This window comes from Neomonachus schauinslandi, chromosome 5 (assembly GCF_002201575.2).
Source record: "Neomonachus schauinslandi chromosome 5, ASM220157v2, whole genome shotgun sequence".
In the NCBI taxonomy this organism is placed as follows: domain Eukaryota; kingdom Metazoa; phylum Chordata; class Mammalia; order Carnivora; family Phocidae; genus Neomonachus; species Neomonachus schauinslandi.
The window spans coordinates 138,440,014-138,453,567 of record NC_058407.1 but is presented as its reverse complement, the minus strand read 5'-3'; the positions used below and the strand labels follow the sequence as shown (position 1 = coordinate 138,453,567).

General features: G+C 59.6%; 1 pseudogene; it reads left to right on the top strand.

Moving 5' to 3' along the window:
- Window positions 1-915: 915 nt before the first annotated feature.
- On the top strand, window positions 916-2,398 carry LOC110588042 (annotated as a pseudogene).
- The last annotated feature ends 11,156 nt before the right edge of the window (window positions 2,399-13,554 follow it).

The following is a 13,554-nucleotide window of genomic DNA, read 5'->3' as shown; positions in this document are numbered from 1 at the left end:
CCATGTAGTTTCTGCAGGGACTAGACTGCTGAATCCAGTGGGGATGTGAGGAGGTCGGCCACCCTGTGTCATCACTGAAGTCTGCGAGCATGACCCTATCTTAGCCCCTCCCTGGGATGTCCCCTTGCCTCTGATTTATAGACTCAGACCTGAGCCCAGGCGAGGCATTGCCAAGGGCGTCTGCTTCTACCTTACCCAGCATTATGGTTCCGGAGTGCATCTGGGAAAACCAGAGGCTCACTGGTCTCCCCTCCTTCCCGAGTGCTGGGCTGGAGGAGGCCTCGGTTACCCCCTGACAGCAGTATATAGTCAATCTAGCAACAATACCTGGTTTTCACCCTGCTAACTTTTGGGTGGGGTTTCTATTTATGACCAGGGACACTGGTCTTCCATTTCTGCTAGGGCCATACACATTTTGTTTTTAGCCCAGGTCTCAACTAAACATTTGATCACATTTAAAGAAAAAACGTGGAGCCAGGAACCGGGACTCCGGGGCGCTCAGGGTCAGGACCCTCCAGGAGCAGTGCTCTCTGTCGCCCCCTGCCGGCCTCGTCTCGCAGGCCTGGCGCCCTCACCTGGGGGGCAGTCTTCCGTTCAGGCTGGTGGGGGATGGGTGCCCACTCTGCACCAGGCTCCATCTCCGCCCATGCCCCCGGGGTTCCAGAGTCGAACCAAGACACGGCCCTGCCCTCCAAGGGCTCCTAGAAAGGCTGGTGCTTTGGGGGGACGGCAGTACAGCTGCCCCCAGGCTGGGCACCGCGGGGAGCCAGTGGGGATCCCTCCCAGGGCACCGGGGACCTGAGCCCAGAGCCTCGTCTGCAGGTGGGCTGTGGAGTGTGGGGACATGGGGACAAGCTTCCACCAGGACCGCGGGGCACTGACCTCGGCGCCCTGACCTAAGTGCCCTAACCTGCTCCTGATCAGGAGCTGGTGGGCATCATCGGTGGCCACAATGCCCCCCAGGGGAAGTGGCGTGGCAGGTCAGCCTGAGAATCTATGCTTACCACTGGGCCTCCTGGGTGCACATCTGCAGGGGCTCCCTCATCCACCCCAAGTGGGTGCTGACCGCCGCCCACTGCATTTTCCGGTGAGTCCCACGTGCTGCTGTCCAGCTCTGGGTGGGACGTGGGGGGAATCAGGAGGTGGGAAACCTGGGTTCACAGTAGGATTCTGCCTGGAATTGCCACTTCCCTCCCCGCGGTGCCCAGGGGGTTGCCCTAGGAGGAACCACCTCTGTGGCTTCTTTTTGACCCCAGGAAGGACACGGACCCCTCAGCCTACAGCATCCATGCCGGGGACGTGTATCTCTATGGGGGCAGGAGGCTGCTGAATGTGAGCCGTGTCATCGTCCACCCCAACTGCGACTACGTCAATCTGGGCGCGGACATCGCCCTGCTCCAGCTGTCAGACTGTGGAGGGCACTGCTAACGTCAAGCAGGTCAGGCTCTCGTCAGCCCAGCTTGAGGTCACCCCAGAGGACCGGTGCTGGGTGACTGGCTGGGGCGCCATAAGGATGCACCGTGTGTATGGGGCGGGGGCCGGGCGGGGCCTTTCCCAAGCCTGTCATCCCCAGGAACTCCTGGCGGGCAGGGGGTTGCAGGTTCCAGAAAGGAAAGAGAAGGGGCTGCTCGCACATCAGTGCCCCCCACCCCCGCGCCATATACTCCACTCAGGAGGGAGATCCGGCCCCCCCAGGCTGGACGGTTCTGTGACTGGCTGACAGGCAGACTGAGCTCAGGGCTCAGTCTTGGGATGGGGAAATGCAAATGCTTATTTCCACTTTAAAAGGAGATATTTTGGGGGGAAAACCAGAAAAACTCACCCTTCTGTTTTCTTTCTGGTCGTTCTGTCGGCCGAGTCTTACGAATTCAGAGGTGGGCAGGGCCTCCTGCGCCCCAGGGGGCCCCACAGCGGCCTGCCAGGGGGAGGCTGCGCCCTGCGGGGCCCCAGGTGGCTGGGCAGGACGTGCTGCCAACCTCTGGTCGCCTCTCCCAGAGTCACAGCACCCCCCTTAACGCCTGCAGCAAGTGAGGGTGCAGGTGGTGGAGAATGCCGTCTGTGACCAGCTGTACCACGCCTCTGGACAGGGCCAGCAGGGGAAGATCATCCAGGACGACATGCTGTGCACGGGGACTGAGGGCCCGGACTCCTGCTACGTGAGTCCCACCCCATCTCCGCCCCCTGTCCCGGCCCGGCTGCTGGCGGCCACTCAGCCCTCCCTCTCCTCCCGCAGGGCGACTCTGGAGGCCCTCTGGTCTGCAAGGCGAAGAGCACTTGGTACTTGGTAGGAGTGGTCAGCTGGGGCTACGGCTGTGCCCTGCACAACATTCCCGGGGTCTACGCGCTCATCCAGACCTATGTGCCCTGGATCACGCGGCAGATCTGGAGGTGCCCCTGACCCAGCTGGGAGCAGCGGCTCCTGCCTTCTCCCAGGGCCTGCTGTTTCAGCCTCAGCCCCACTCGCTCTGGTCTGGGCTCCACCTTCTCAGTGTCCCCGGCCTCCCCGACTGGTGGCGGATAGAGCAGGAGGATGCTGGGGAGCGGGGCCGGAGGCCTCTGGGGCAGAGGGTGCCTCACTGCGCTGTCTGTCAGATTAAAGAGCTTGAGAAATGACCCGAGTGTGGCCAGAGTCTTTGTGGGATGGGCTGACCACGGGCAACGTGGTTTTCCGTGGGAGTGTGTCCCCCAGCCCTGATGTGCAGAGGGCTGCGCGTAGGGGCCGGTGTCCTTCCAGGCCTGGGAAGGGCGAGCGAGGATCTCAGTGTCGGCTCCACTCTGGGGCCGCAGCCCTGGGGCTGGGGAGGGGACGGCTGAGTGGCCCTTGGTGGGGGCAAAACATCCCGGAGCCCGATGGCGGGTGGGTGGGCAGCAGTGAGAATGGGCTAAATGGCATTGAGCTGTGTACTTCCACTGGTCACGGGGGTGGAATTATGTTTGTGTACGTGAACATGATCAAACACCCAAAGTCCCCAGCACACGTTCCTGCATTTACGGGGGGCCCAGTGAGCGACGGAGGGCCGCCCGCCCAGCACGGTCCGGCCGCTCTGTGAAGTAACAGATCTCTCGCCCCGTGGCTGCCCCTCGGCCTCTGCTGGTCCCTCCTTCCACCTCCCACCAGCTCCCTGGAAGGATGGCGTTTGTGGGGAGCCCTTGGGCAGGGGCAGGAAGGGAGTGACTGCCTGAGATAAGACAGGCTTCGGTGTCTCTGGCCTTGCCAGAATCAACAGAGCCGTGGCTCCCGGAACCTCTTGGTCCTTCCTGCTCCGTGTTTGTTCTGCACCTGGACCAGGCAGATGCTGAAGGTCACTCTGCCTGGGCTTCTTACCTCAAATCCCACCCCGTTGCCTGAAGCCTGATCCCTGACCACCTGTGCGGCCTTGCCTCGCTGGGGCGGCGGGGTCCCAGAGCCTGGGGCTGGGCCGGGGGGCCAGGGAGGGACCAGGCCCTCTTCCCCGCATGCAGGGCAGAAGGGAACAGAGCTGAGAGCAGGACAGCAGGCGTCAGAACCGCCAGGGACAGGGAAGAGGTCGGAGGCCAAGGGGGAGGGGCTGGGTGTAGCTCCAGGCCATGGTGACATCATGCCAGAGTCAGACGCCACCAAGGCTCACGGAGAACCTGGAGTCTCCGCTGGGCCCCTGGTACACGTCTGTCCAGATAAGGAGGGGGTCTTCGGAGAGCAGGAGGGGCAGGCTTCACCTCTCCAGCCCTAGCCCCCGTCTCTTCCTGTGGTCATTCCCGGGACTGGGGTGGTGTGACCCCCCACAAGGCCAGGGTCACAGGGGTGATGCTGGCAGAGGACACGCTAGGGGCCACCTGGTTCGCCCTCTCTCTGGAGCCCTTGGTCTTTGCAGTGGGGAGACCTGCGGGGAGGCTGGTCCTGCGGCCCCCAGTGCTGGCCGGAGCTCCAACACCCTCCATCCTGCCTCTGCCTACAGATGTGGCTCCTTCCAGTGCTCCTTGTGCTCCCCTTCCTGGGAGAAAGGGGTGAGTCCCACAGCCAGAGCGCCCATCTGCCTGGAACCCGGACCTCTGACCGTGGGGACCCAGTCCATGGCTCCTCCAAGCCGGGGCCTTCTCCAGCCACATGCACGCTCCATGGTCCCTCCTGGGCTCCTTGCTTCCCAGCTCCCTGGGAGATGGGGTGGGGGTGGGGGGGAACATATTCGATCCAAACTGTCCTCGGGGCTGCACAGCTCGTACCCCGCTGGTCTGTGTGCGAGAACCGTCACGCACACATGCCCTTCGGTAACCTTCAGCTCTCAGAGTCCTTTCCCTTGGAGCAGCTCCTCTGCATGGGACTCAGGAGGAAGTCGAGGCAGAGAATGGTAAACCGAGGCTTCCTGGTGCCCTGCCCGCCGCCACCGCGTGCCAGAACCACATGCAGGGCTTTCCCCTGACTTGTGTCATTTAAGCTGCAAAATCACAGCAGTGGAAATGCCATCCAGGGGCAGGGAGACTGGAGGTCTGCCTCCTTCTCCAACCTGGTGCCACCAGCCACCCACGGGGGCTGCTGACGTCTAGATTACTTACAATTACGATGAAAAATTCAGCTCCTCAGTCCCAGGGCACACTTCCTTCCCGTGGCCAGGGGCCTGGACCGCACTGGACCACGGTACAGAGCATGCCCATCACTGTAGAAAATTCCACTGGGCAGTGCCGTTTGCAACCCAGAAAGCTGAGTGTGGGCTATCGAATCTGCGGTGGAGGTGGGAGGAGGGTCCAGCTCTCCGGCCCCCCACCGGGCCCTGTTTCCCCAGAGGAGGCCGGCCGGTGACCCTGTCTCTCCACCAGGGAGGAGCTTCAGCCCGGAGGCCCATATCATTGGGGGTATGGCGGCAGCACCCCGGCAGTGGCCCTGGCAGGTCAGCCTCCGAGACCAGGGGCAGCACATCTGTGGAGGCAGTCTTATCAGCCACCGGTAGGTGCTGACCGCCGCCCACTGTGTCTCCAGGTGAGTCCTGCCTCCCCACACCGGGCAGCCCGGGCCGTAAAAATGCCCTGGGGCAGCTGTGCGGGGAAGAGAATTGTGGGTCTGGAGCAGCACCTGGGCCCACGGGGCTCCCCGGCCTTTTCTGCCACTGGCAGGCGGCTCGGAGCCCCGCAGGCGGGCCTGGCGCCTGCACCTGGCTCTCCCCTCCAGGACTGTGCCTCAGACGCTGGCCATTCCCTTCAAACTAGGAAAGAAAACAAACTTTAATTATTTGACAATACTTGGAAGTCAGGAACTTTTTTCCAATTTTTGGAACTCTGGTTAAATGCACAACATAAAATTGATCATCTCGATCCCTTCTCAGTCCACAGTTCACACGGTTGAGTAACCACCCCCCTCCCCAGGAACTCCTCTGTCTTCCCAAACTGAAGCTCTGTCCCCACTAAGCACTCACGCCCACCCTCCCCGGCCCGGCACCCACCCTCCACTTCCCATCTCCATGGTTCTGACGATCGCAGGGACCTCATCGAAGCCGAATCCTGCAATGTGTATTCTCTGGAATCGGGCCAGTTGCACCGAGCAGGTCTTCAAGGGTCACCCATGTTATTATAGCAAGTGTCAGAAATTCTCTCTTTTCTATCGCTGGATGTTATCCCGCTGTGTGGATGGGCAGTGTTTTGTACATGCATTCCTCTGTCTGTGGACACCTGCATTGCTCCCCGTTTCAGCAATTGTTATCATGCTGCTCAGCACGGGTGTATGAGAAAGTAGAGAGTGTTTCAAGAGCTAGATGCCCTCTAACGATATTTGAAAATGAAAAGCAGAATCAAACTATCATAAAACAATCGGGTACTGAATTCTATATAAAGAGAATTCACAATCAAGGTTGGTCCCTCCTGAAGCTGAGCTATGGTGTCAACTTAACCTTAGCAGATGCAATAATTAAAGTATAATCGGCTGGTCCCAGGTGTCATCTTGGGGTAAATAAGCCTTTCACAATTTTGTTGGTGCTGGGGCTGTTCCTGGGATGTCCTCGGTAGATGTCCAGTCCTGGAAATCATGGCCGACGGTTACTGGGGGCTTCCTGCCCCAGGGCACTGTCCCAAGCACACTCAGGATAACCGCCTTAGGTAGATACTTTTACCCCCATGTTCCAGGATGGGAAACTGAGGCACAGAGAGGTGAGTAATTTGCTTAAGACTGAATGATATGCAAGAGGCAGATGCGGGATGTGGACCCTGAGAAAAGGGACACTGGGGTTAGGGGCAGTCCTGCTGGGACAATGTAGCCCTCCATCGGTCATAGGCATCAGGCCCAGAGAGAGTGGCTCCCTGAGGAACTCAAAACACTTTCATCAACAAGTTCCTGCCTCCTTTGTGCTTTCGAATGGCCCCTCCCAGGTCACTGTCCACCTGCTGTCCTCAGATGCCAGGGAGGGGGCCTGCTGACGTGCTCCATGAGTTCCGCAGGCCCCCAAACGCAGCTCCCCCAACTTGTACCCCTGCCCCTGCCGAGAACGTTGTCTCCCTGCCCACCACTCCAGTGCAGCCCAACCTGCCCCCCAGCCCCCCGGCCATCTCAGCACTGTGCCCCGGCTGTCTGGCCCAGGAAGAGCAGGGCTGTGTCCACTCCGTCCCCACCGGTATAGGCCCTGCTGCATGGAGGACTCTCCACAGTCAAAGGCTGAACCACCTGTCACCTGGAGCTGGAGTTTACATGGGAGTCTTTCCCTGCCAGACGGGGTTTCCTGGGGACAAGTGCCCAGAGGATGTGCCCTGTGTTCCTCATGCCTGGATCCGACTCAGAGGGCCAGGTAGAGCAGACGGTCCTTCAGTGCCATGCCCTCTCCCCAGCAGAGCTAGCTGGGTGAAGCCGAAGCCACTGGACCACCGCCCTCAGAGCCCACCATGTCCTTTCTGCTTCCTGCCCAGCTTCACGAATCTGCAGGACCTGAGCATCCAGCTGGGAGAGGCTGTGCTGTATCCCAGTCCCCAGGACTCCGTCTCTGTGGCTGCCGTCCGCGTCATCCAGCACCCCTCCAACGGGGACGCCCTCCAGGGTGGCGACGTGGCTCTGCTGAAGCTGGCCTGCCCTGTGCCCTTCTCCAGCGCCATCAGACCCATCCCTCTGGCTCCACCGGGCTCCGACTTTCCCACAGGCACCTTCTGCTGGGTGACCGGCTGGGGGGGGACATCTGGCAGAATGGTGAGTGAGGGGCAAGGGGCCGGGGGCTGGGGCACAGGGAGCTGCCCTGGGAAGCAGGCTGGATCCTGGACTTGGGGCAGGGGTGGCATCTTACGATCTAGCTCCACGAGGTTGGGGACTTTTCTCACCCAAGGTGGAACAGCGTCTGGCTTGGAGCTGGAACTTGACAAAGATTTCTTGTAAGAACGAGTCCAGAGCCATCCTGACAATAAAAAGCAGAAAGTGTGGGCTCCAGCTGTCACAGGGAGGTGAGCAGCTCCTGCAGGGGCTAGAGGGACAGGGGTCCAGACCCAGAGATGCCATGCACCTTGTAAGGGAGGCAGTGTGCATCGGAACAAGCAGGCAGGCTTTGGATAATAACAACAACAATAATAATAACAAAGTGACTACATCTCAGCACTGCTTTTACTAGCTGTGCGACCTTCAGCAAATTGCTTGACCTCTGAACCTAAGGGTCCTCAGCTGTTACAAACACAAAAAAGAGGCAGCTAGAGCTGATATGCAGATTGCAAGGAGGAACCTCTTCAAGATGGAAACTCGGGGCTACCACACCTTCTACATGGAGCCCCAAGGGAGCTTGCCCTGTGTGTCCTCCCCTTGCCTTAGCATCCGGCCCCCTCTGACAAGCTCCCTGATGTTAGCCTCAGTCTGAGAGCTCCCACCCCGGCTGCACAGACCCGAGTCCCACTGGGGGGAATAACAAACGTTATTCTTGCTTCTTTCAGGGCGACTCCGGGGGCCCCCTGGTCTGTCAGCTCAGAGACAGGCGCTGGGTGCAGGCGGCAGTGGTGAGCTTCAGCAGGGGATGCGCTGAGCCCGGACTCCCGGGGGTGTATGCCAGGGTGTCTGCCTACCGGGCCTGGATCCAGCGCCACCTGCTCCGACGGAGGAACTTTCAGAGGGGCTGACCCCTCCCCTCCCCTCTAATCGGCTGCATTCTTACATCTTTCTCCCATGTTCTTGTGCACCCCTCCTCCCTTCTGTCCTGTTGGCCTTGCCTCTCGCACTCATCCTCCCTCCCCCCGACCCTGCTCCGTGCTCCCTGTTCCCACCCGCCCCCATGTGGCCAGCTGACCACTGGAGCCCAAGTCCTGGCTTTAGCGGAGAGAACGGGAAAGGGAGGCTGGCAGTTTGCCTTGCACCTGTTTAAGGCAAAGAGCTGGGGCCAGGATGGAAGCACGAGTTGCGGGGGTGGGGGATGCCTGGGGGCCGCCAGCACCCACCTGCAAGGAATAAATGCTTGGTATCTTCTGGCCAGTTCTTCCAAAACGTCGCGGAGAGGGGCAGCACCCGCACTTGTCCCAGGCAGAGGCCCCGAGGGGTGCTCTGCGTGCTGGTAGTCGTCCGGGCGGCAGGTGTGGGCGGGGCCAGCCCTCAAAGGAGAGGCCTAGGGCTCCCCCTAGGCAGCGGCGGCTACAAATTTGGAAGATAACGCCTGGCTCCCCGGGGCACGGGGACACCCGCTGAGTGAGCGCAGACCCCAGCAGCGAGGGGCGCAGCCGGGGAAGGCTGGAAGCGGCTCGCTCCTTGACCCGCCGCCCGCACGCCCTGCGTAGGCCCCCGCAGCTCTCCGCAGCCCCTCCTCCCCGCAGCGCCCCGCCCCTCTGCGCAGCCCCGCCCCTCGTGGCGTCCCGCCCCCCGAGCCCCCCCGCAGCCCCCCTCCCCCCCGCCGCCGGCTCTCCGCAGGGGGGGCGAGGGGGGCGCCGTGGAGGGACCGCGGCCTCGCAGGGGGCACGCAGGCCACTCCTGATTGGTCTGCGGGGCTGCGCGTCCGCGCCCTCCCATTGGTGTCTGGAAGGGAGGGCGGCCTCTATTGGCTGCCACCTTTCTCTCCCTCTCTCCCTCTCTCCCTCCCTCCCTCTCTCAAATAAATAAATAAATAATATATATATATTTTAAAGATTTTATTTATTTATTAGAGAGAGTGAGCGACAGAGCACAAGCAGGGGGAGCAGCAGAGGGAGAGGGAGAAGCAGACTCCCCGCTGAGCAGGGAGCCCCACTCGATCCCAGAACCCTGAGATCATGACCTGAGCCAAAGGCGGACACCGAGCAGATTGAGCCACCCAGCCGCCCCAAATAAAATCTTAAAAAAAATGCAAATGTCGGGCGCCTGGGTGGCTCAGTTGGTTAAGCGACTGCCTTCGGCTCAGGTCATGATCCTGGAGTCCCGGGATCGAGTCCCGCATCGGGCTCCCTGCTCGGTGGGGAGTCTGCTTCTCCCTCTGACCCTCCCCCCTCTCATGTGCTCTTTCTCTCTCATTCTCTCTCTCTCAAATAAATAAATAAAATCTTAAAAAAAAAGCAAATGTCCAAATCAATGAGTTGGACAAATGTATACAATCAAGTAGCCGCTATCACGATCAAGTTTAGACAACGTTCCCTCTCTCCCCTCCTGTCCTCGACACCCCCAGCTGGGGAGGAGGCTGGACCGTCCCACAGCGGGGGAGGATGGAGGAGGAGCTGAGGGGGGGCCCCATCTGCTCCTTCTGCGCACCCGAAGCCCTGGACCTCGCCTCCCTTTGTCCCCCCCATGCATCCTGTCACCTGGCGATAAGTGGCTGGCTCAGGGACACACAGACCACAGCAGGACCAGGTCAGATCCATGGTGCCCTGTGGGCAAACCCACGTTGTTTTCTCCTCACCCGGGCAGGGGTGGGGATCAGTGCTCCCCACTTCCAGGAAGCCATCCCCAGACTCCCCGTCCCCACACCCAGCCTGTGTTCCTGTGGTCTCCACCACAAATCAGATGGGCACAGCGCCCAGCTGTCGGGCTCAGGTCAGGCCCTTCCTAACCGTCCTCTGTGTGGCCGGGCCTCGTGACTGAGCCGATTAGGGGCCCTGGGAGGGGCTGGACTTGCCTGCACCCGCCCCGGCTTCAGAAGGAAACTCCAAAGACCATCTGTGTGGCCCCTCCACATCTCTAACACCGTGCCCCTTGTCTCCTTTGACAGGAGAGCAAACTGAGGCACAGGGAGGGGTGTTCTGTCCCTGCATGCCTCCCTGCTCTGGCCCCCGGATGCCCTCCTGGCCGGGTGGCGTCTCCTGTCGCCCAGTGGATGTGGCTTCTGTGGGCCTGTGTGGAGGCCCCTCAGGAGGACCCCTCCTCCTTGCTCCCACCTTCACAGTAGCTGCTCGCTTGGCTCAGGCTGCCCTTTGGCCCTGACCCTTCCTGGTCTGAGCTGGGCTTACCTGTATCTGTGAACAGGAGCTGGGCTGTGTGGGTATGGTTTTCAGGGATACGGGGACACCCCAGGTATAGGCTCACCCCCTGCCCTGCTCCCCTCCCCGGCCCCAGGCCTGCTCTGGTCTGCAGCTCTGGGCTTGAAGGAGCCTAATCCTGTCTTTCCACCCCCACCCTGTCCCCACTGAGCCTTTCTTCCTGAAATGCCCCTCCCTCCACACTTCATCCAGCCCAGGGCCTAAACAGGCCTAAGAAAATTCTAGACGTCATCATCCCCACTATGGACAATGATTACCCCTGGGTGAGATGGGGGAAGGAGGAAGGAAGACGGATTTCTTGTTTTCTTGTCTTAACACATCTGTATCCATCAAGAGTTTGCAGTGGGCTTGTACTACATTTGTAATTAAAAATAACTTCTAGATTAAGAGGGAAAAGGAGCAGCCTGTGTGCCTCCCCTATAAGAGGTTTCTTATCAGTGGGCAGTCGAGAGGAGAGTCTGACTGTGCAGAGCCAGGGCCCTGGGTCTCCCGTGCTTTGGGAGGTGGACTCCCAGCGCTCCTCTGTCCCCATCCCTTGGTGGGCTGCACGGACAGCAGGAGCCGGGGCTGAGGAGGGGTTTGGAGTTTGGAGGTGCAAAGATGAAGAAGGCTCCTGCCCTGGTGGTCCTAGAGCCTCACTTGACGTGGAGATCAGTTCTAGAAGGATTAAAGGCAAAGCTTGTGTGTACACGTGAATGAATAATAATTAAATCTGCAGTCTATAAACAAACACCTCCAACTTCAAAAAGCAAACAAAACCGTTTTCAGCAACTGTGAAAAACTAAGTGTAAATGCATTCATTTAATTGAAAATCTCCAAATGATGAAAAGAAGCCTAGAACTCGAATTGACAAAGGAGGGGCAGAGCTGCCAGAGGAGACGAGCCACTGAGCGACACAGGGAAGCTCCTAGCTCCCCCAGAAATGAGACAGACACAACTCTCAAATGGAAACAGCAGAAGCATGCTATTTGTTACCAAAAAACTTCAAAAATTGAGCATCTAGGGGTGCCTGGCTGGCTCAGTGGGTTGAGCGTGCGACTCTTAATCTCAGTGTTGTGAGTCCGAGCCCCATGTTGGGCGTGGAGCCTACTTAAAAATTTAAAAAAATAAAAAATACATTAAAAATTGAGTATCTCCTGTGCTTTTCCCCCATAATGTAGCAAGTAATACCTCTATTGTATTCTGTTTTCCCAATCGTATGTATTATGTTACTTATCACATATCATGGTTTACCCTTGGCTCATGATACATTATGTCTCACATTTGTATCCAGTGTTGGATTCAGAGTTACAGTGGAGAGAGCACATTTTCTGCAGGGCCATGGCAACAAGGGTAGGACTGGACTCCATTCTGAGTAAAGCGGAGACAAGTAGGGACCTATAGCCAAGGTGCAGGGGTTTCTGAATGGGAACTTAGTAAGAGGAGACATCTGGGGAATTCTGGCTGAACCAACCGATGGGGGCTCCTGCACGCCATCGAGTACCAGGGTGGGGAGTGAAGAATTGTCATCAGATGTGGAGGGTGATCAGGTGCCAAAGGCAGGGCTCTTGCTAAACTGGATTTTGCAAGGAAGTGCGCAGATGGGCCCAGGAGAAGTTTTGGTCGAGCAAAGATTGCTGGTCGTTGGCCATTGATGGAGGGAGCACTGGGGTCCAGGACTGTGGGGAGGAGAAACTGGAGTGTCTTTCTAGAAATAATGTGGCATAGCCACCAGGGGTTCTCTGGGAATCTGGTCTAGGGAGCCATCTCAGACAGACACAGCCCTAGGAACCCAGATGGCGGTCTTCTGTGTATGGACACGAGGGAGGACCACGAAGTTCCGCGATTGGCCTGTATGGGATATGGGGGTGTCCCTAAGATGAAATGGGACGGTTGTGGGGAACGCAGCCCTCTGGGGACTGAAGTCTGAGAACAGAAGTGGACGGTTTCCTCGGCCAGGGGGTGTGTTCTCTACGGCAGCAGGGGCTCCGCCCCATTAATAATCACAGAAAACCTAACGTGGCACTACCCACAGGTGAGAATATCAGATGGTGGCCAAGGATGAGGCGTGACAGACATTCTCCTGAGTTGCTGGAGGGAGTTCAAGGGGACAACCCCTCTGGAGAAGGGTATGGCCTCGTCTAGAGAATGCAGACCGCAGCAGCCCCCCGCCCACACACGCTGCAGACATTGGGGAGTGGGCACAGGAATGACCTCAGCCACCTGGTCCTAAGACCCCGAACACAGACAGCCCGAGCGGGCACGGCAGGAGTGGGCGTGGCCATGACACATGACTGTGTGCAGGGAAAGCGAGGCTCCAGGGGGCGTCAACGCTCGATGACACTCAGCCAAAGGTGAGCATGAGCCCCAATGCCCCACCTTCCCCGTGGATGCGCGGTGTCAGTGGGGGGATGACGGTGCGCGGGAGGAGGGGGGACGGGGTGTCAGGGTGGTGCCCACTCTCAACCCCATCGCAGTGCCTGAGTATCCCTAGAAACATCTTTTCAATGGTCAGAGAATCAGAGAACTGAGGTCACAAGACAGACAACTAACCCTCAATCTGGAGAGGACCGGGATTGAGCACTGGCCACCTGGAGAGATGCCGCTGGGGCCACGCAGAGCCAGGCTGCTGTCTGGGCCGGGTGGGGGCAGGGCAAGGCCCCCCTAGGGGAGGGGCCGCCCCGATGGCAGCGTGGGGGCTGCAGGGGGCCCGGGGGCCGTGAGGTGGGGAGGTGGGCAGGAGGCCCCGGTGACCAGTAGGCCCAGGGGAGAGGGAGGAGGTGGGCAGGTGGACAGGCGGGGCGAGAGCCGGCCCTGGCTGTGGAGCCTGGTGGGGACAGCGTCCAGGGGGTGGTTATCTCCTTGTCACTTCCATCTGCCCCCCCACCGCTGATGGCACTGAGATGGCCACCCTACTAAGAACTGTTCAGTAACAGCCAGGGGCGGGCGTTGTGGGGTCCCCAAGGAATCGGGCCTGCCATCCCGGGTGGGGACAGCAGGGCCCTTTCCTGTGTGGAGGCACTTGGCTCGGTCCTGCCCAAGGCAGTTTCCTCGTGTGATTTGGGGGGTGCATGTCAGCCCCGCCCTGGAAGGGAAGATGCAGAGGACATGCAGAGATGTGGGGAGGGGGACACTGTCCCTGGGCGCCTCCCTGCTCCTCTGAGGGTAGCCCACGGACATGAACTTCCCTAGGGGAAACAGGTCACATAGTGAGGACAG